Source organism: Apium graveolens, chromosome 3 (genome assembly GCF_009905375.1).
Source record: "Apium graveolens cultivar Ventura chromosome 3, ASM990537v1, whole genome shotgun sequence".
NCBI classification, from domain to species: domain Eukaryota; kingdom Viridiplantae; phylum Streptophyta; class Magnoliopsida; order Apiales; family Apiaceae; genus Apium; species Apium graveolens.
This window is the reverse complement of record NC_133649.1, coordinates 155,051,222-155,072,329: the sequence shown is the minus strand read 5'-3', so window position 1 is coordinate 155,072,329 and position 21,108 is coordinate 155,051,222.

Genomic DNA, 21,108 nt, shown 5'->3' with positions numbered 1-21,108 from the left:
TTAAGCCTCAAACTTTAATTGTTGTTCTCGTGGTGGGGACTAGTTGTCCTCACAAGATGCCTACGTATCTCTGTGCTGTATAAAATGAATCCAAAAATGTAGTTCTAGGTTGAGGGGTAGAGCCCTTCATAAAGATATTGAGTCTAGGGTTAGACTAGGGTAGGGAGACTTGGCAGAAAAGTCTCCTATTTAGATGGTAAGCAGGAGTCTCCTAGATGGTGGATTCTGGATCCTTCCTAGAAGGAGTCTATTTCCATATTGGATATGATGTTGGTGTCATCATGGACCTCATTCACAGGCCATCTTGGCGGGCCTATCACGTAACTGATTTCGGGCTATGGACTTCACGATCAACTTTGGGTCATGGCCATTATAGTCTGCTTGAACTATCAAAACTCATATTGGGTCGTAACCATGATGACCTACGTTGGGCCATGGGGTCTAGGTTTGACCAGTCAACATTATGACATAATTAATTCAGCATTAATTGTGTCTTTACGAATTATTATTCATCCATATCATTTTCCCCCAACTTTTGACAAAACTTCTTGAGTTTTCGTGGAAGTTATAATGGTCTAATCGTGACTCAGAGGTAGTTTCATCCCTTCTTGGGATTAGTCATATTATGAAGTGTGGAGCGACCTAAACATTCATAGTGACTTATTCATTCTTAGGTGATATTTCACTTTTTAGGCCTTTAAGAGTCTAATTGAATAGCGTTTAATGCTAATTTTCCCTGATCGGGGCTATATGTCTGGTATTGATCATCTTTTAATCTTCACCAAGGTTGATTATAAGGAGAAAACCACTAATAGGCCCTAATTGAGGATAATCGGCCTTAATCACGACTAATTCCAAGATAAAAACTGCTAACTAGGCTTAACATAGCCTAATTTTAAGCTGAAGTATGCTAGTTGGCCATAAATGCGGCTAATCAGCCCTAATCGGGGCTAATTATTGAGCGTAAGTTGCTAATTATCCTTATTAAAAGCTAATTATAAGCTATATTATGCTAATTTGCCTTAATCGAGACTAATTGGCCCTAATCGTGGCTAATTTTTGTCTAATTTTCACTAATCGACCCTAATTAATGCTAGTGAGTAAACCTGAAAATTTTGATTTTTGGCGAAAATCATCAAAAAAATTTGTCCGGGTTCGCCTTCGTTTGTCAATTAGAATCCACGAGCATTCTTTTCAGCTGATTTGATACCCTTCGAGCTAAGAGAGTTCAATGTGATTTTAGGGATGGATTGGTGATATTTTGACATGCATTTCCGTTATGTTTTTTAATAAATCCACTGCTATATTTAAGTAAAATGTCACCCAAGAAAGCTACCCGGTCTAAAGGAAATAGTAGTAGTGTTGTTAAGGGTCCAGCTATAAACGAAATTCTAGATTTGTTGCGCCAGCAGCAACAACAACAGCAGCAGTTCATCCAACAGATTCAGCAGCAGGAACATCAGCGAAGAGAGCCGAACCAAACTATTAGTTTTAAGTCCTTTTAGTCTGTTAAGCCCCCAGAGTTTAAGGGACATAGTGGTCCGTGCAAAAAGGATGTCCAATGTTTCAAATGTGGTCATAAGGGTCATTATGCGTTGGGATGCAAGCCAGAAAATCCAGTAATTACTTGTTATAACTGTGGAAAGGTTGGGCATGTTGCGAGGAACTGTGGAACATCTACTCATGGTACTTCATCCCAAGGACCAGCATCCAGCACAGCCAGGGCCAAAACCTTTAAAATGACCAAGAGATTTAACGCTTAGGACTCGGACATAGTCGCATGTACACTTTCTCTCAATTCCATACCTGTTAAAGATTTATTAGATTCAGGAGCGTCTAAGTCCTTTATATCAAAGGAATGTGTGAATAAAATGGATTTGATGTTGGAAGACTTAGCCGAGCCCTTGACCTTAGAAATGGCCAATCATGATAGAGGTTCAGTGAGTCAATTATGTCTTAAGTGTCAATTAAAATCCACGAGCATTCTTTTCAGCTGATCTGATACCCTTTGAGCTAGGAGAGTTCAATGTGATTCTAGGGATGAACTGGTTGTCCCAACATAAGGAAAATATTAACTATAAGAAAAAGAAGGTTGTGATGTTTACAGAGGTTAACATCAGGGTAAATTATCAAGGACAAAGGCAGGAAATGAAATTTCTCTCGATATTGAAGGCAAAGAAACTGTTAACACAAGGATGTGAGGCTTACCTATCCCACATAGTAGACATTGAGAAAGAGGTACTTAACCCGGACGAGATTCCAATAGACGGGGAATTTTTGGACGTCTTTTCAGACGAATTACCAAGATTACCCCAGATCATGAGATAGAATTTCTCATCGATATAGTACCCGGAGCCGAACCAGTGTCAAAGGCTCCATAATGTATGGCCCAGTGGGAACGAAAGAATTAGTTAGATAACTTCAGGTAGTAATGGATATGGGGCTGATTAGACCAGATATATCCTCGTCGGATGCACCAGTATTGTTTTTAAGGAGAAGGATGGGAGTATGAGATTATGTATCATTATCGGGAGTTAAATGAGTTGACCATCAAGAATAAGTATCCTCTAATTAGGATTGGTGATTTATTTGACTAGCTTAAGGGAGTGTATTGCTTCTCGAAGATTGACTTAAGATCGGGCTACCATCAGTTGAAGATTAAGCCAGAAGACATACTAAAGAATGCATTCAGAACCAGATACGGACATTACAAGTTTCTAGTGATGCTATTTAGATTACCAAATGCACCAGTCGTCTTATAGGCTTAATGAACAGAGTGTATAAGGAGTACTTGGATAAGTTGTAATTGTATTTATTGATAACATCCTCATCCATTCAAGGACTAAGGAAGACCAGGTCGAATACCTAGAGCTTTCACTATGAAGGTTGGGAAAGTAGCAACTGTATTATAATTTTTCAAAGTATGGATTCTGGTTAGAATTAATTAAGGGCTACGATGGTTCTATTACTTACCACCCCAGCAAAGTCAATATAGTGGCAGATGCCTTGAGCAGAAAAGAAAGATTGAATGTAGCTAAGATCGCTGAAGAATTAGCAAGGGAGACGGAGAAGTTAGAAATTGAAGTTCGAGTGCCAGGAGGTAATAAGGAGCAATTGTATGAAATCACTATTTAGGCAGAATTGATGGAAGGAATCAAGAAGTGCCAAGAAGAGGTCATGAATCAAGGATTGGACAGTGTGACTGGAGAAGAATATTTTTTACTCGAAGGTATAGCAAAGGTATGTTTAGGTTTCCTCGAGAATATGGATTCCCAATGTGACTGAACTGAACAATAAAATTTTGTGAGAAGCCCATAACTCCAATGAAGCACTAAGATGTATCAGTATTTAAAGGCAGAACTTTTGGTGACCGGGATTGAAAAAGGAAATAGCCGATTGGGTGAGTAAATATCACACCTGCCAAATGGTAAAAGTGAAACATCAAAGACTAAGTGGATTGTTACAACCCTTAGAGATTACATAGTGGAAATGGGAAGAAATTACAATGGATTTTGTAGTGGGACTACCAAAGATGAAGTCTGCACATATCCTCCCGATCAACGAAAGATATTCTTTGGATAAGCTAGTCAAGTTGTATTTGGATGAAATTATGACCAAGCACGGAGTCTCTGTGTCGATTGTATCTGACCAAGATCCAAGGTTTAATTCAAGATTCTTGGACGAAGTTCCACGAATGTTTGGGGACTAAGTTAAATATGAGTACCGCTTACCATCCCCAGACAGCTGGTCAAAGAGAGAGGACGATTTAGACAATAAAAGATATGTTGAGGGTTTGTGCTTTGGATTGAAGGGAAACTAGGATGATCACTTGCTATTGATTGAGTTTTCCAATAATAATAGTTATCATGCTAGTATAGGAATACCACCTTACGAAGCTTTGTATGGACATAATTGTAGGTCCCCACTTTATTGGAATGAAGTGGGAGAAAAGAAGTTGTTAAGTCCCGAGTTAGTGCAGCAAACCAAACACGCAGTGGTGTTGATTCAGAAAAGATTAGAAGCCGCTCAGGATAGACATAGAAAGAATGCGGACTTGCATCGAAAAAAATTTGGATATGGAAATAGAATTGTTGCTATTGTTAAAAGTCTCATCTTGGAAAGGATTGGTTAAATTTGAACAAAAAGGCAAACTGAGTCCTAGGTATATCGGACTGTTCGCGGTATTGGAGAGGTAGGTAAAGTTGCCTATGAGTTAGCGATGTCGCCGCAGCTGCAACATATTCAAAATATGTTCCACATATCTTTACTGAAGCGTTATATTTCTGATTTGAACTAAGTTATTGAGTATGAGCCAATCAAGCTTCAGCCAGATTTGCCCTACGTGGAGTAGCCAATCCAGATCCTAGATCGTAAAGAGCGAATCCTTAGAAATAAGTCGTTTCCTATAGTTAAATTACTTTGGGAAAATCCTCGAATAGAAGACTCTACTTGGGAGTTAGAGTCAGATATTCTTGCCAAATATCCTCACTTGTTTAATTAGTTCAGATTATGGGGGCATAATATTTTTAAGGGGGGAAGGATATAACGACTCGTATTTCTGTACAATTATAAGTGGAATTATTGAATAATTAAATATATATATAAGCTATGTGTATTGGTTCTATCAGCTGTGTTTTACCTTATTATTAATTGCGTGTGACTTATTTGTGTTCGAGAATTATTTATATGGCTAATTGTTCTGTATGGTTTTTGTTTTCACTTTTCAAAGTGATTTTATTGAAGATTTATTTTCGTAAATATTAGGATTGTCTCTAAAATTATTTTTATGGTTTATAATTTTAATAATTATTTTTAAGAGTTTATAAAATTTAGAAAGGAATATTTCATCAATTATTTAGCTTTATATGATTTTCTGATTGCATTTAAGTGTAAATTCAGTATAAAATTCCAGAATGCTTCAAAAATTACGGAACTCATATTTTATTAAGTTTGGAATATTTCGAGAATTTTAAAATTATTTCGGAAATTTTTCGGATTAAATTCACCTGCACAATTGTTCGTTAAATCGTAAAATGCGGGTATAATGCGCGATTAAAATTTTCTTTAAAAATTATGAAAATTTTATTTTACTAGTTTTGAATTATTCCGGAAATTTTAAATATATTTTGGTAATTTTCTGGATTATATTTAGCCGCGCCATTATCCGTTAAATTGCAAAATGCGGGTATAAGTTTCAGTTTATAGATGTTTTAAAAATTTCGAGAATTGTGTTTTTATTAGTTTCGGGATATTTAGAAAATTTTAAGATTATTTTGATATTATTTTGATTAAAAATGATTCGCAGCTATGTACCGTTAATTAGATTAAAGCGATATGGAGATAGGCTTGCAGTCAGAATATTAATACGTGTCCATTTTTTTGTATACGTGTCATACTATGGATGTTTCAAATAATAAAATAAAATAAAAACAGACACACGCGCTCATGTAACACTTATCCTCCTCCCCTGTCACTCCCCTCTCGTCTACATGTCTCTCTCTTTTTAATCTCTCTCGATCTTGCCTCTCTCTCTGCAGTCCATCTCTCTCTCAATCTTTTTCCTCTGTCTCCTTCGCTCTATTTCCCCGCCTCTCTCCTCCCTGCATCTCCCTATTTCTCGGTAATTAGCTGTCGGTTCCCTATTTATTTTCCTCTCGGCCGGCTTCTTTTCCGGCGAAGGGTGGCGCGTGTGAGGAGGGTTCACATTTGGGTTTGTGACTGGAGGTTTCTGTATTATGGGATGACTCCGTTAATTGATTTGGAATTTGTTCGAATGGTTAGTTGAATAATTCAAAACTGTTATTTTGGCATTTATTCGAATTATTAATTAATTGTAAAATTTGAATGAATTTATGTGATTACTCGAATTTTAATTTTAATTATTCAAAATTAAATTTTATTTATCGGTGAAACTCGTGATTGGAAACCCGATACGGGTACCTCCGGGTTTTACCACCGTCAACGATGAATTTCGATGAGCTGACGGTGGACCATGATGAATTTTTCTGAGTCCTAAATTTATAAATATATTAGTTAGTCCGTAAAAATTTATTTTGAAATGAAAAATAATTAATTATTTTTTAAAAGTTGTATCGTTAGTTGGATTGTGAATTGTGATTGTTAGGTTGTGAATTGTGATTTGGTTGGGATTTTCACGTCGGTTATGTTTCGACGGGTAGGCCGAGAAACAGAGGAGACGCTGCCCGATTTTCGAGAAAATTAATTTCGGAAATACGGGAACGCATCTTGTAATTATCGGGAATATCAATCGGATATATTGTTAGGCACAAAACACGTGCTAATAATTCACGCAAGTATACGCGTTCGCAAGTAATATAGAATGATTTCTAGTCTGTTCCCACAGAGAATCAGACTAATTATATTTAATTAACACTCACTCACCAATGTATGATTACTTCTCACTGTCAAGACAATAACACTTAAGGTTGATTAACTAATTATTAACTACAATTAACTACGAGAATAAAACACTTGAATTATTACTTGAATTAATAATATTAAACACACATGAGATCATAACTTCATTACTACTTCATTCTATAGTCACTGTTATTACCCTTAGCATGTAATGGTGATGATATTAATCGAACAACACAAAACTGATAAAAGCCAACTTTCGTTGTACTAGTACCATTCTACCAAACATCCACAATTAGGATAGAAGTTGCATAGGCATCAATTATGTTAAGACCCTATATGTCTACAGAATTTGACAACATAACGATTTAAGCACAAATTATTCATTATGATTACACAGGGCAAGTAAAACGGTTAGAGTTACCCACCAATCATGCATACAATACATGAACCTATGCTAGCATGGCAAGTTCTAAATCTTAAGATTCACTGTCGCTTCACAAGAGATTAACAGGCTATCTTATATGTTCGCGACGCACATAAGACGAATAAGCACAACCTATACTAGATATCATACAATCATCACACACCAAGGTATTAAACAATTAACTAACAAAATCCATAGTAAATCCGCTACGACCCCATGATCACGATTAGCCCATGATAGAACTCGTCGTCACCATAGGTTCATATGAAAACATGATAATAACACGACAATATAAACTAACTATTTATTAAAACAAGAATACGTCACAATAGTTAATAGGTTCAAAGTAAAGAAAACTAGCATCCACTGTTACAACGAATAAAAGAATCACAAATTAACGTATGCTTCATTTTCTTCGTTGCGGTGTGCTAAAATGGTCTTCTTTTCTTCTCTCCTTGCTCCTTGCTTGATGAATACTTCGTGTTGTGAAATGTCTCTGAAGATTACTTATATAGAAGTCCACAAGAATCAGCTGTCTCAGAAGTCCAGTAGAACACGACTTATAAAAATCAGAATTAAAATTCCCGACTCCGGGTAGCCGCCCCAGCTTCCCAGGAGGGCGCCCCAGATCCCAGGCGGCCGCCCCAGATCCCAGGCGGGCACCTGGCAGGCTTTTGGAAAAAATGTTTTTCTGCTCCTGATTTTGCTGAATTCTTCACACATTCCCCCGAGACTGATCCCAAGTACTTCCCTAGGCTTATTTTGATGAAATCTCCCTGAATACGCAAGTTACACCCTGAAATACAAAAACACTCGAAAACGCATCAAATACACCAAATACTTGATTCCAAAACATCAATTCAAGCCATTATAAGATGTTCTAAGTGGTATAAAATGCCACTTATCACACCCCCAAACTTAAATCGATGCTTGTCCTCAAGCGTCACAGACTCAAAAAAAAATAAAAAAAAAATGCATGAATGCATATTATATGAAATGCAGCGATCCCCCTTGCGATGACTGAACCAACCAACACATGACATCTCAAAAAATGCAATTAGGCGACTAAAGGTCAATCCAATCACGCAAGCTAACATACAACTAGAGACGTGGTGTGTGCGGATGCTTAACAGATATGCTTCGAAACTAGATCAATTATCATAACTCAATTATTCTCAAGGCAATCACATGATTATACGAAGAATAAATTTTAGACACAAAATGACTTATAACAATTCAAGATCACTGGAGCTTATTACAGAATCATGCTTTTATTCAACACAATAAACACATGCTTATTTGATCGTGCAATGAGTGAAGTCCACAAAAGACTTATACAATGGCATCCATTTAGCGAGCGTTAGGTTAGCAGATCCCAGACTATAAAAGCCTTAGGTCACTAGGCACAAAGTTCCCTAAGAACTTAATAACTCGAATACCAAAGAGCTCACTCGTGATCAATTATGCATTAAACCATATTTTTTTTTCTTTTTTTTCTTTTTTTTTCTTCTTTCCTTTTTTTTCTGAATGAATTTTTTTTCAAATTTCTGAGCAAGTGCGTTTCGCTCCATCTTGCTCAACCCTAGACTACTCGCATAAAGTACGAGCCAGCTTCTAGCCATTTGACGCCTAGCCATGACTAGCAATGAATTCCAATTTTCACTCCAATTTTTATCTTTTCATGCCTTTTATCATTAAGAGCCTATCATAAATTCTAAACATAATCAATAGATTAACCTCAAAAACCATCAAACCATGACAACAATCTAGTCCTTAAGCATACTCTAAGACTTAGTGAAATTACAAGTGTTTCTAGCATGCATGTCAACCTACAAGATTCAACATTACTCTAATGCTATCACTACACTCGCACCAATATCACAAATCAATCGGTAAAGTAACACAAAAGGGTTCATGGTATATGCATGATCTAAATGACATGATAAATAAAGCTATAAAATAATAATAAAAAAACTATATGGCAAATGCAACTATATGAACTAAACTATCATGAATATGCAACTACATGACACACACAAAAATTCGTTCCTTAACTACCACCCCCAAACTTAAAATCTTCACTGTCCCCAGTGAAGGTAGCAGAAAGGAACACAGGGTATACCTACTCAGAGAAGTCATCATCATCACCCTCAGAGGGTGGAATGTCAAGAGGTGGATAAGCAGATTCCTCACCAAAAACGGGCCACTGGATGTCAGCTTCAAGGCCTCTGAAAGCAGTCCCAAGTGCTAGGGTGAGCTCCTGAGCAAACCTATTCTGTGACTCGTACATCGCATCCATCCTCCTCGATAGACTCCTATACTGGGCATCAGCCATCCCTGAACCAACACCTCCCTGGGCTCTAGAAGTGCCTGCCTCGTCATGAGCCTGACTGGGCCTAGCCATCGTAGCACCAGCTGTTAGACGTCCTCCTGGAAGATGATATCCCAAACCATGCTCCTCGGGCTCTCCACCCGTCCATTCCTGCATTGCATTCAGCATCGATGAATCAATAGGAGCGGCCGGCATCTGTAGCTGCTCATAAGAAGGCCAGTGGACTCCAACTGCCCTGCACAGCTTCGTGACAGTAGAAGCATAAGGGATATTGCTTTGCATCCTCCCCCTCAAAAACTTCAAAGTCCCTTGGTAGATGAACTCACCAAGGTCCACATAATACTCCTCATTCAAGATCCCCCATAACAACCTGGCTCTCTCAACTATAACCTCATATGCATGCGAAGAAGGCAAAATATTAGCACAAATAAAGGCATTCCATGCACGAACATACCTGTTCATTGCAACAGCCGGAAAAGAACGATACTCATTAGATCCTGTCTTAAACTTCCACACCGTACCCGGCTGACAGAGAGAAGTAACAATCAAATCCAAATTAAAATCCTCGAGGGTCTTCTCATTCCAATTCTCCTCCTCGGGCTTCCTTTATCACTGCTTAATAACACGGCGAATCGCCTCGGACTGGTAATCAACCGTAAGCCCCCTCACAACAGTATACCCATTCTTGCCAGCCTTTGCGTTCGCATAAAACTCGCAAACCACACTCATAGGAACCGCCTCCAGCGCCTCACAAAAAGAAATCCACCCTTTCTCTGTAATCATAGGAAATAACTCACCATCCCTCCCCAATGGCAAAAATCCCCTCTCCTTCAGAATCATCTTAGTCAGAAGCCTAGTATACTCCTCCTCAGCAGCCCTATCCACCAATCGGGGCCTCGCAACAGTACCCCTTAAAGAATCAGCAGTAGGAATGGTGCTACTGCTATCGACAGTTCGAGATCTCTTTGGGGCCATTGAATCTGAGAATAAGTGTTTGAGAGTTGTGTTTTGTGTGTAAGAAGAGTTTGTAAGTTGAAAGTATGTGGGAGATGTATACGGGAGGATGTGTGTATATATAGGGTAGGATGTAGGCTTAGAATTAGAACAGGAGTGGGGTTGTGGCTTATTTGTGGGGGAAAATTCGTGGGTAATGGGGTTATGGTCGTGGGTTTATGTTTTTGTGTGTTTTTCTGTTTTTTTATAAGGCCTAAAAAAATTTCCAGTAGAATGGCTCCAGGCGGCCGCCCAGGCTTGCCAAGCGGGCGCCCCTGATTCCAGGCGGGCGCCCAGGAGGTCTCTGGAAAAAAAAATTATGTCCATTTTTTTCTGATTCTTTTGGGTTTTTGGATAAAGTACCAACTTCTAAGGGTTCCTATAGTCTCAAATCTTGGGTTGCCTCCCAAGAAGCGCTTCTTTTACGTCATTAGCTTGACGTAGAATAGCTCGATCAAGTTGACAATAAAACGGCACTAACCACTTTCCGGTTTGCCGTGTCCCCATAATAATGCTTCAATCTCTGACCATTAACCTTGAATGTTTGGCCCGGATCATTCTCAAAAATCTCCACCGCTCCATGTGGAAACACAGCTTTGACGATAAATGGTCCAGACCACCTTGATTGCAACTTTCCAGGAAAAAGTCGGAGACGAGAGTTGAATAAAAGAACTTGTTGCCCCGGCACAAATGACTTAGGAGATAACTTCCTGTCGTGCCACCTTTTCACTTTTTCCTTGTACATTTTGTTGTTCTCATACGCTTGCAATCGAAATTCATCAAGTTCATTTAACTGAAGCATTCGCTTCTTCCCAGCTGCATCAAGATCAAGGTTTAACTTTTTTAAGGCCCAATACGCCTGATGCTCAAGCTCCGCAGGTAAATGACATCCCTTACCATAGACAAGTTGAAACGGGGACATCCCAAGTGGAGTCTTGTATGCTGTTCTATAAGCCCAAACAGCTTCATCGAGCTTCAAAGACCAATCTTTCCTTGACGGACAAACAACTTTCTCTAGAATCCGCTTAATCTCTCTATTAGACACTTCAGCTTGACCATTAGTTTGTGGATGATAGGCAGTAGCAATACGATGATTCACATTGTAGCGCTGCATCATAGAAGTGAACTTACGGTTACAGAAATGCGACCCCTCATCACTTATGATCACTCGTGGCGTTCCAAACCTTGTGAATATCTGCTTATAAAGAAAATTCAACACTACCTTTGCATCATTCGTCGGCAGAGCCTTGACTTCTACCCATTTTGAGACATAATCGACTGCCAGCAAGATGTACTGATTATTGCAGGATGAGATAAATGTCCCATGAAATTAATTCCCCAAATATCAAAGACCTCAACTTCAAGCATCACATTTAAAGGCATCTCATCCTTTCTAGTAAGATTCCCAACTCTTTGGCAACGATCACACCTTAAAACGAACTGATGTGCATCCTTAAACAACGTAGGCCAGAAAAAACCTGTTTGCAGAATACGAGCTGCTATTTTTTCACCACCATAATGTCCACCATAAACTGTGGAATGGCAGTCTCGTAATATCCCCTCTGTCTCACAGAATGGGATACATCTCCTGATGATCTGGTCAGCTCCTTGTCTAAACAAATATGGTCCATCCCATATGTACCACTTCACCTCATGCAGAAACTTCTTCTTTTGAGCTATATTCATATTAGGAGGCATTATATTGCTGACAAGATAGTTTACAATGTCTGTGAACCATGGTTCTTCCTCCTGAACTGCGTACAACTGCTCATCCGAAAAAGATTCGTTGATCAATGTCTGATCATGTGAAGTAGAATCAGGATTCTCCAATCTAGAGAGATGGTTAGCTACTTGATTCTCAGTACCTTTTCGATCCTTGATCTCTAACTCGAATTCCTGTAGCAAGAGCACCCAACGAATAAGTCTAGGCTTCGAATCTTTCTTTGAGACCAGATAGCTAATGACAGCGTGATCAGTGAATATTGTCACCTTTGTCCCAAGTAGATAAGATCAAAAATTTTCGAAACCAAAAACTATAACCAAGAGCTCCTTCTCAGTAGTGGTTAGTTCAATTGAGATCCATTAAGCGTCTTACTAGCATAGTAGAACACATGAAAGATATTATTCTTGCGCTGCCCAAGAACTGCTCTCACTGCATAATCACTTGCATCGCACATCATCTCAAAAGGTTATGTCCAATCAGGTGCCGTTATAACTGGTGCAGTTAGTAAACTTTTCTTGAGAGTCTCGAATGCTGCCAAACATTCATCATCAAATTTGAAAGGCACATCTTTCTCGAGCAAGTTGCACAACGGCTTAGATATCTTAGAGAAGTCCTTGATGAAATGCCGATAAAAACCCGCATGACCAAGGAAACTATGGATTCCTTTCACAGAAATAGGTGGCGGAAGATTTTCAGTGACCCCCACATTGGCCTTATCAACCTCAAGGCCCTTGCTAGAGACTTTATGCCCAAGAATGATGCCTTGCCGCACCATGAAGTGACATTTTTTCCAATTGAGCACCAAATTAGTTTCCACACACCTTTCGAGCACCGAATGAAGATTATTCAAACATTCATCAAATGAATGTCCAAAGACGGAGAAGTCATCCATGAACACTTCGACATTATTTCCAATCATATCAGAGAATATAGCCATCATGCATCTCTAAAAAGTGGCAGGTGCACCACATAAGCCAAACGAAACTCTGGGAAAAGAAAATGTGCCAAATGGACAAGTGAAAGTAGTCTTTTCTTGATCTTCTGGTGCAATGCAAATCTGATTGTAACCCGAATAGCCATCCAGAAAACAATAATACTCATGACCAGCCAACCTGTCAAGCATATGATCAATAAATGAAAGAGGGAAGTGATCCTTCCTTGTGGCTTTGTTCAACTTTCTGTAATCCATGCATACCCTCCATCATGTGACTGTTCGAGTGGGGATGAGCTAGTTCTTCTCATTTGTTACCACAATAATACCTCCTTTCTTCGGTACACATTGTACGGGGCTCACCCAAGAACTGTCAGAAATAGGATATATAATTCCTGCATCCAGCCACTTTAGAATTTCTTTCTTCACCACTTCTTTCATGATAGGATTAAGTCTTCGATGTTGCTCAACAGTCGGCTTACTACCTTCTTCTAACAGAATTTTATGCATACAGTACGAAGGGCTGATCCCTTTTATATCTGTTATAGTCCATTCGATGGCCGATTTGAATTCTCTCAAGATCCTCAAGAGCTTGTCCTCCTCACTACCTGAAAGGTCAGATGCAATAATAACAGGAAAAGTAGATGCATCGCCTAAAAAAGCATACCTCAAGTGTTCAGGCAATAGTTTAAGCTTCAAAGTAGGTGCTTCCTCAATAGATGGTTTGAGCTTTCCCTCAGCATTTTTGAGATCAGTATTATCAAGAGATTCAAATGGCATGTCTAGCTTTAGCTTCCAAGGAGAAGCATTTAGATATTGTAATTGCTCATTGCCTTCCTCATCTTCACTGTCAAATTCCCCCACTAAGGCTTTCTCTAAGGCATCAGACATTAGCACATGATCAAGTTCTGAAGTTACTGCAAAATCAATCAAATCCACCTTTAAGCACTCCTCGTCTTCTGTAGGAAATTTCATCGCCTTGAATACATTGAATGTCACATCCTGATCCTGCACCCTCATAGTAAGTTCACCTTTTTGCACATCTATCAAGGTACATCCTGTAGCCAAGAAAGGTCTTCCCAAGATTATGGGAATCTTCTTATCTTCCTCGAAATCCAGAATGACAAAGTCTGCAGGGAAGAAGAGCTTATCCACCTTTACTAACACGTCTTCCACGATGCCTCGTGGGTATGTAATAGAACGATCAGCCAATTGTAGAGACATGTAGGTGGGCTTTGGATCAGGCAAATTCGGCATTTTAAAGATAGAAAACGGCATCAGATTGAAGCTTGCTCCCAAATCGCAAAGGCACTTGTCAAAAGATAACTTGCCAATGGTGCAAGAAATGGTGAAGCTACCTGGATCTTTAAGCTTTGGAGGTAATTTTTGTTGCAACACAGCACTGCACACTTCCGTAAGAGCAACGGTATCAAGGTTATCCAGTTTCATCTTCTTTAAAAGAAATTCTTCATGAATTTCGCATAACAAGGCATTTGCTCCAGAGCCTCAGTGAAAGGTATGTTGATGTGAAATTTCTTGAACACCTCCAGAAACTTACCAAATTGCTTATCCAGCTTTTGTTTTTGCAATCTCTTAGGAAAGGTGGTGGAGGATAGAGCTGTTTCTCCCCTGTATTACCCTCGGGCAGAGTGTGTTCAACAGTAGTCTTCCTTTGTTCCGCCTCTTTTTCCTTTTGTTTCTCTTCTTCATCTACAACTTCAGCTTTTTCATCTTTTGCTTTTTCAGCATCAGCAACTTTTCCAGACCTTAAGGTAATCGCTTTGACTTGCTCTTTAGCTTCCTTCCTGCCTGGCACTTCAGTATCACTGGGAAGTGTGCCAGGTTTATGATTGAGCATGGCATTGGCTATTTGACCGATTTGATTTTCCAAGGTCTTGATAGAAACAGCCTGACTTTTGCACAACAACTTTAGCTCCTCGAAATCAGCACTAGAAGGTGGAACATCACCTCCTTGTTGAGGATATGATTGTCGTTGAGCATATTGCTGAGGTTGCGTGAATCCAGGTGGATTAAACTGTTTACTTACACCTTGCTGATATGGTTGCTGAACAGTATTCTGAATATTGCTCTAGCTGAAATTGGGATGATTTCTGTTATTAGGATGATAAGTAGCTGGCACAGGTTAATGCGGTCGCTGATAATTGTTCACATACTGAACATATTCATTAACGAGAGAACACTGATCCGTAGCATGAGAGCCTGCACAAAGCTCACAAACCAGAGCTATCTGATTGACTCCATAGTTGGCTAAAGAATCGATGCAGCGCTTGGAGCTGCGCTACAATAGATATGGCTGCATCAACTTTCAAAATACATGCTACCTTCCCAGGCATCATCCTTTGAGTTGGGTTTTGATGCTTGTTTGTAGCCATAGTTTCAATAAGATTATAGGCTTCAGTATAGCTTTCGAGCATGAGCCAAGATTGGGCCCCCAAACCATTGTAGAACCCAGTTATCACCATCCAGTCAGGCATACCATGCACACTTTCTCAACATCTCCTTATAGCACTCCCATGCTTCGCACATAGATTCTGTTGGTTGCTGCGCAAACTGAGTAAGAGCACTCCTTATAGCTGTAGTCTTGGCCATTGGATAAAACTTCACCAGAATCTTTTGCGCAAGATCTTGCCAAGTAGTGATGGACCCAGCTGGTTCAGAATGTAACCAATCCTTAGCTTTATCCCTCAGAGAGAATGGGAAAAGCCTTAACTTGATAGCCTCATCTGTAACACCATTATATTTGAAAGTACTACAGATCTCGACAAAATTCCTGATATGCATGTTGGGGTCTTCAGTCGCAGCACCTCCGAAAGAAACAGAATTCTGCACCATCTGAATAGTGCCCGGCTTGATTTCAAAAGTATTAGCCTGAATAGCCGGATGAAGGATGCTTGACTGAATGTCATCAATTTTAGGCTGAGAAAAGTCTATAAGAGCTGGATCTCCTGCTGGAACTATACGATCACCCATGATTATAGGTTCTTTTTGCTCACTCTCTTTATCTGAATCTTTAAAATATATCTTCTCCGGAATATCAAGAACTGAGTCTGTCTCCTCAGCCGTATCTAAAGTCATCTTGCGAGTGCGAGAACGTGTTTGCATAAACGCTCGCTAGAGTACCTTAAACACAACCGGAAATAATAATTAACAAGTTTTAATCAATGAGTCCTAATGACCACTGATGGCAAGTACATAAACTAAACAAATTAACACCGAGTCCCTGGCAGTGGCGCCAAAAACTTGTTAGGCACAAAACACGTGCTAATAATTCATGCAAGTATACGCATTCGCAAGTAATATAGAATGATTTCTAGTTCGTTCCCACAGAGACTCAAACTAATTATATTTAATTAACACCCACTCACCAATGTATAATTACTTCTCAATGTCAAGACAATAACACATAAGGTTGATTAACTAATTATTAACTACAATTAACTACGAGAATAAAATACTTGAATTATTACTTGAATTAACAATATTAAACACACATGAGATCATAACTTCATTACTACTTCATTCTATAGTCATTGTTATTACCCTTAGCATGTAATGGTGATGATATTAATCGAACAACACAAAACTGATAAAAGCCAACTTTCGTTGTACTAGTACCATTCTGCCAAACATCCACAATTAAGATAGGAGTTGCATAGGCATCAATTATGTTGAGACCCTATATATCTACATAATTTGACAACATAAGATTTAAGCGTAAATTATTCATTATGATTACACAGGGCAAGTAAAACGGTTAGAGTTACCCACTAATCATGTATACAATACATGAACCTATGCTAGCATGGCAAGTTCTAAATCTCAAGATTCACTGTCGCTTCACAAGAGATTAGCAGGCTATCTTATATGTTCGCGAGGCACATAAGACGAATAAGCACAACCTATGCTAGATATCATACAATCATCACACACCAAGGTATTAAACAATTAACTAACGAAATCCATAGTAAATCCGCTACGACCCCATGATCACGATTAGCCCATGATAGAACTCTCGTCACCATGGGTTCATATGAAAACATGATAATAACACGACAATATAAACTAACTAACTATTTATTAAAACCAGAGTACGTCACAAGAGTAAATAGGTTCAAAGTAAAGAAAACTAGCATCCACTGTTACAACGAATAAAAGAATCACAAATTAACGTATATTTCCTCGTCTTCGTTGCGGTGTGCTAAAACGGTCTTCTTTTCTTCTCTCTTTGCTCCTTGCTTGATGAATACTTCGTGTTGTGAAATATCTCTAATGATTACTTATATAGAAGTCCACAAGAATCAGCCGTCTCAGAAGTCCAGTAGAACACGACTTATAAAAATCAGAATTAAAATTCCCGACTCCGGGCGGCCCTTCCCAGGCGGGCCCCCCAGATCCCAGGCATCCGCCCCAGATCCCAGGCGGGCGCCTGGCAGGCTTCTGGAAAAAATGTTTTTATGCTCCTAATTTTGCTGAATTCTTCACACATTCCCCCGAGACTGATCCCAAGTACTTCCCTAGGCTTATTTTGATGAAATCTCCCTAAATACGCAAGTTACACACTGACATGCAAAAACACTCGAAAGCGCATCAAATACACAAAATACTTGATTCCAAAACATCAATTCAAGCCATTATAAGGCATTCTAAGTGGTATAAAATGCCACTTATCATATATATAATTGAATATATATAAATAGTTTACGGAAACTACTTTCATATCGTGGTGAAGTATTTGGCAGAATAATCCAATGAACCTGCTTTGCTGAAACGCGATTATATGTATATTCTGAAAAAAAGATACCAAACCGAGTTTTGAGTACGTGGACCTTAGTTGTTATGTGTATAATAGTAATACATATACTTATGAGTCGGAAATTATAATCGTTTGGGTAGAAGTGATAGCGAGGATATATCAAGCATAATTGGTTGTCTAACATAGGGTAGTTCTATTCTGTAGATTCTAGTTGGAATACCCGAGAGTTGACGTCAGACTAAAGATAGCCTAGTGATCAGTAAACAAGCTCAGCAAGGTTCCAATCGAAGGGCCTAAGTGTTGAAGTCAGATCCAAGGTAGTCTAAGCATTATGCGATAAAGCCTGAGAATCCAAGTCAGTACAAGGTCAATCAGTAATAGTTGTAAAGCTCTGCAAGGCAAGTACCCCTGACCATACTCTTATGGTTCAGTATATAAGAATAAACTGTTGTTTTATTTTTAAATAGGAACAGAAACATTTTAAGTTAGGTATCCCCGGTAGCTATAAATTATTTGTTTAAAATCTGTTTTGGGGAAAAGTAACTTCGAAAAGGTACCTATCCCCGAATAAAAATGATGTTGTGAACAAATTTTATGTGTGCTGTTAAATGAACTATTTTAAACTGAGATAGGTATAAGTGATTTGAAAACTGGATAAAAACAATCAGATATTGGATACATAGGGCCCAGAGAGGCCTATTGAGGTTGCGTAAGCGGTTAACTCGGTTGCGTGCACTACTTAACTGATTAGTCCAGCAGGTTAGAGACCTAGCTAGTCTCTGAGTTCCGGAATAGGTTTATGGGATAGCAGATGGAGCCTTCTGGTGTTGATATCCTGATTAGTTGTCATTACATATCCACTACATATCTGATTTAGTTTTGTGGTTCCCGTAACGGAACAAGTGATTTATATAGTTGAGTTATAAATGAAAATAGCATGCTAAAATTAGACTCTGGTATTTATACACAGCACACGACTGATGTTATTATTTTACAAAGCATGCTAGTTGTTGATATCCAGTTTATACCTATTTTACTTGTGAACGAGTTATAACTTCTGTTCCCATAATTGTTTTATCATAAATTATTTTACTTATAATTCATGTAGTGGTACTGCTGAGCAATTGATTGTTCACCCTTGCAGAATGTTTTGTATATATATTGCAGATTCCTAGGAGACTCTTCCGCCGTAGTCAGGGCAGAGTTCCAGATCCTTCCGTACCAGGCTCCTCTGAGGTAGTTGTGTCAGACCAAATATGGTTTGTTGAGTTGCTGTGTTAAGTTAGTTGTGTCAGACTTGTTAAATAAGTTTGGTTGTAATAGTTATGTAATCTAAATCATACTTAAGACTGGAAAGATTTTGGGAAGAAGGGGTTGAGGCTGTGACACTAGGGGTGCTTCATTCCCCCTAGCTCGGCTGGAGGGTGTGATTGTGGCCTCCTTGGCTGATTTTTCAAAAAATCCTTGTACTTTTTGTTGGCTGGTCATCTCCTACTCCGCCGGGAGGCTCTTTTAGAGCCTACTCGACCAAAGGTACCAAACCTCAAAGATTTGGATTGGTTGCGATGCTCTTATGTAGATGAAAAGCCTTCAAACATAATCCTACTCTTCCGAGTTCACTCTTCCAGGAGTGTACGAGTAACTACCACAGCTGAAAAGCATTCAAATGTTATCCTACTCTTTCAAGTTCACTCTTCCAAGAGTGTACGGAGTGACTATCATGGCTGAAAAACCTTCAAATATAATCCTACTTTTCTGAGTCCACTCTTTCGAGAGCGCTCGGGGTGACTACCAGGGCTAAAAAGCCTTCAAATGTAATCCTACTCTTTCGATTCCACTCTTTCGAGAGCGCTCGGGGTGACTACCACGGCTGAAAAGCCTTTAAATATAATCCCACTCTTTCGAGAGCGCTTGGGGTGACTACTACGGTTGAAAAGCCTTCAAATGTAATCCTACTCTTCCGAGTCCACTCTTCCGACAGCACTTGGGGTGACTACCACAGCTGAAAAGCCTTCATATGTAATCTCACTATTCCGAGAGCGCTCGGGGTGACTACCACAGCTGGCCTTCAAATGTTTAAAGTTAGTTTTCTTGAAAATTCATTTCCAAGTTTCCTAATTAATTTTCTTGATTACGGATATTAGCGTTAATCTAATTAGAGACTAATATTTGATCTTCACTTTAACTAAGCGTACTTAGGACTGTCTCCGTGAATTCAGTGATTGCTCCCTTGGATTTTTCCCTATCGAAGCTTTTATTCGTTAGTTAGATGCTTTTTCTATTCGGGTAGTTTTAGTCATATGTAGGCATTTAACCCGTAAACAACCTACAAATACGAACCAGCCTGAGTGGTGACCTGCTTTAGCAGGTGCCCTTTTTCTTATATAAGGAGGGGAGAAGCATTCATTTTCATTCACTTCTCATTTCCCAACTTCTCAAATTCTCTCTAGCTCTACCTTCTTCAAGTTTTTTAAGATTTACTTAATCTCTTCTCGAAGATGTCTGAAGGACACAGTGGCCCTTCCCATGATGGGAATGGCGAGAATGATGGTGGGAACAATGGCCCTTCTCCCTCCCTGTCTGAGATGCTTGCTCGTCGAGCAAAGGAAAAATCACAACGAGGTATGCTACTTAACTATTATATGTCTTTGAAACCTTGTTCAACAGCTATTAGATCATCAAATATGTTTCATGACTTGGCCGAGGAGTTTCCATCCATTGTTCACCTTGATGTTTTTAGCCATGTTAATGAACTCAAGAAGAAGGAGTTCAGGCACATCAAACAAACATATAGCTTCCCTCGAGGGATGAAAGTCCTTATGGCTTGTGATAACGACCAAACATGTCACCGGAGTCCTACTCGCTTATTTGTATTCAGGAGCTCTATCATTGCGAGACTAAGGTATCATGTTCATCCTTTAATTATGGATCTATTTTCAGAAATAAGAGCTCATCCTTTCCAATTTTACCCAAATGCATGGGCTTTGATTATTGTGTTTATAGTGAGATGCCATCAGTTGGGAATTCCTTTAAGCACCACCATCTTTAATAGTATTTTTTTGCTCAAGAACTCTCCCTTGGTAAGGGATGGATGGGTTCAAATTAATCATAGACCCGGAGTAGACAACATTGTTAACTTACTTTCCCTTTCCGACTCTTATCATGGCTGGAACAAGAAATTCTTTATTCTTTAACTAGAAGACGGTGACTGGGGAGATATCTTTGTGCCTAGCTTTGGGAATATAGTTGATCATCCCATTAATATTTTGAAACTTACTGTTCTAGAGTGTTATGCCCAAGATGCTCTTATTAGTGACAAGGGTCGGACTCACCTTCGACATATTAGGACTGAGATAACGCTATTCGAAGATGGACTTAGCGGTATTTCACTTGAGGGTATTATACTTATTTATTCTTCAATATTGAACAAGTTTATTCTTATACCAATGTTTTTCTCTTTTTATATCAGCTGCTGACGCCTTGGACGCAGAGGCTGCCAAGAAAGGGATCAAGCCCACATGGAGAATGATCAATCAAGCTACTAAAGAAG